Source organism: Castor canadensis, chromosome 3, assembly GCF_047511655.1.
Source record: "Castor canadensis chromosome 3, mCasCan1.hap1v2, whole genome shotgun sequence".
NCBI lineage: Eukaryota > Metazoa > Chordata > Mammalia > Rodentia > Castoridae > Castor > Castor canadensis.
The window spans coordinates 74,713,332-74,715,851 of NC_133388.1; the positions used below are offsets into that span (position 1 = coordinate 74,713,332).

The following is a 2,520-nucleotide window of genomic DNA, read 5'->3' on the forward strand; positions in this document are numbered from 1 at the left end:
AGAGAACCTGGATCTTTGCTGCCCTGCCCTTCTCTACATTTATAAGATGGCTTAGCAAAACAGTGGCTAGGGGTCTAGCTTTGCACTTGATAGCTATGATATTGGTCAATCAGGCTAAAAAAGCTTTCAGAAAATTAGTAACTGTTCAGATTATAGATGTAGCATTTTTAGCAGCCAGGAATTAAAGAAGGCAGTAATGAAGGTGGACAAGCTTTCAATCACTTTAAAAAGTGGCGTTGGATAAATTTTTGCCATAGCAAACAGTGAAATGTCTAGGGAAAGAAAATAAGAATTATGGCCCTAGAAGAAGTCACAGGACAAGGATGCCGTTTTGCACTTTTTAATTACATGTGTAGTCTAAAATAAAGGGACAAAGCATCTTCCAGGTGCTACACTAACAGGATAAGATTCCATCAAGCATTTACATGGTAAATTTCTATAATTTTACTCAAGATCCTTGATTTTACTTGAACTGTACAAGAGGGCAAAGAAGGCCCTCCCCACAGGTGTTTCTCTGTTCATAGAAGTTAACTAAAACACCTAAAGTCAGGGGAAGGCTAGGATGCCAAGAAAGGGAGGAAGAAATGATAAAAAACCACAGCAAATTCCATGTGTACTCTAAGACACATATCAAATGATCCCTGTGTAAATACTGCAGGCCAAACTGCTGCCTTTAAGGTAAAAGTACAGTCTTGAAATCTGTAGTTCTGAATTACCATAAAATCTTTGACTACCTTAGACTGCTGGAGGTGAAAACACAAGACTTGGAGTCAAATATTTTGGAGGCATTCTCTGGGGCTGCATATCTTCTATTTTGTCTTTTTGAATGAAGCCTAGACAGGCTTCTCTGCTATCCTTCAGGCAGTGTAACAGTGCTACATTGCTTCTAAGACACTAATGAGGTGAGAAAAGAATTAAGAAGACACTTGGTTTGTCCCAAGAGGACATGTAGCTGAAAGGGGAAGAGGAGCCCTCATAGCCACAGTCACTATAATCATCTGGCAGGCATGAAGATGGCTTCAGGCAATGGCTGGATGAAAGTAGATTTGAGATTTGAGATACCAAGCTCTGGAATGAATTCATCTTCATAGGTTCTTCTTTCCCTGAGATAATGAATTCAAGATAATCATTGTCTGAGGAACTGAGAGATGCTTCCTTGATTTTTGCTATCCCATTAGTTTGGCTCTCTTTCTCAGAGGGCATATCTAAGACTAGAAGCTTGGCATATACAAGGTCAAAATGAATGAGTTCATTAATAGCTTCTAGCTTGACTGATGATATCCCCATTGACAGAGAAAGGGAGGCTGGTAAGGAACTAGGTTTTTCTGGATAGATCTCTGGAAGGTCCTGCAGACAGGTAGACTCTGGATATGGGCATTTGAAGAAGATAATTGGGTCCAAGTTTTCCAGAATGCCTAAAAGGATATCAGATTCAGTGTCTAAAGAGCTAATGCCATCAGAATTCATGGGGAGAGTTTGAGGCAGGTGTGGGGGTGGGAGGGTGACAACTGAGCCTGCACCTGATGCAGACTCCAAAGACCCAGCCAAGGGCCTCCTCTTCAGCAGCCAGGGCATCCATTCTGAGCACAACCTTAACTCCTGGTTCTCAATTACAAAGCCATGAGTTTTCTCTCCAAAAAGCTGATTTTCTAGCAAAAGTTTTTGGTTCTTTTCTTCTAAATCTACCAGTTTCTATTCCAGTTCATTCATCTGCGCTTTCTTGCATTTCCAGGAAGTCATGCTGCTACTCCATTTTGCAGTTTCCTCCTCACTGCCTTCTTGCCGTTCAGGTGCATGAGGCTCTGTTACGTGTACACCTGCTCCCCAACTCCCAGTCTTGGAATTGGTCTTTCTCTGGCCTGGCATCATGAACCACTGGGTCCTCTGACCAGACAGATGCAACATTTTGGGGGCTTCAGCGACTTAGTGGGGCACCACAGCCACTACCAACATGGCCAAGGACTGTACCAGAGTGCCCCCAGCCTAGGCTAGGCGTCTTCTTTTGAGAAATGTCTGTTTAGATCTTTTGCTCACACACACACACACACACACACACACACACACACACTGCTTTTGAGCTTTCAGAGTGCCTTACCTATATTGGATACCAACCATTTGTCAGATGTATAGTTTACAAATACTTTCTCTCATTCTGTAGGTTGTTTCTTTACTTGGTTGGTTGTTTTCTTTGAAGAAACTTTTTATTCTGTATTCCATTGGCCAAATTTTGCTTTTATTCCCTTTGATTTTGGGGTCTTGTTCAAAAAATCCTTACCCGTTTCCATGTCCTGAGGAAACCCTATTCTTCTTATAGAACTTTCATAGACTCATGCTTTATATTTAAGTCTTTAAACCACTTTGAGTTGCTGTTTTTGTGACTGGTGAGAAATGGAGGTATAGTTTCATTTTTCTGCATGTGGATATCTAACCTTTACAATACCTTGGAAATTTGCATGTTCTTAGTACCTTTCTTAAAAATCAGTTGACTGTGGATGCATAAGTTGATTACTAGGTTCTCTG

General features: G+C 41.2%; 1 pseudogene; it reads right to left on the reverse strand.

The window, feature by feature from the left end:
• Positions 1–894: 894 nt before the first annotated feature.
• LOC109674505 (uncharacterized) lies at positions 895–1,953 on the reverse strand (annotated as a pseudogene).
• Between the last annotated feature and the right edge of the window lie 567 nt (positions 1,954–2,520).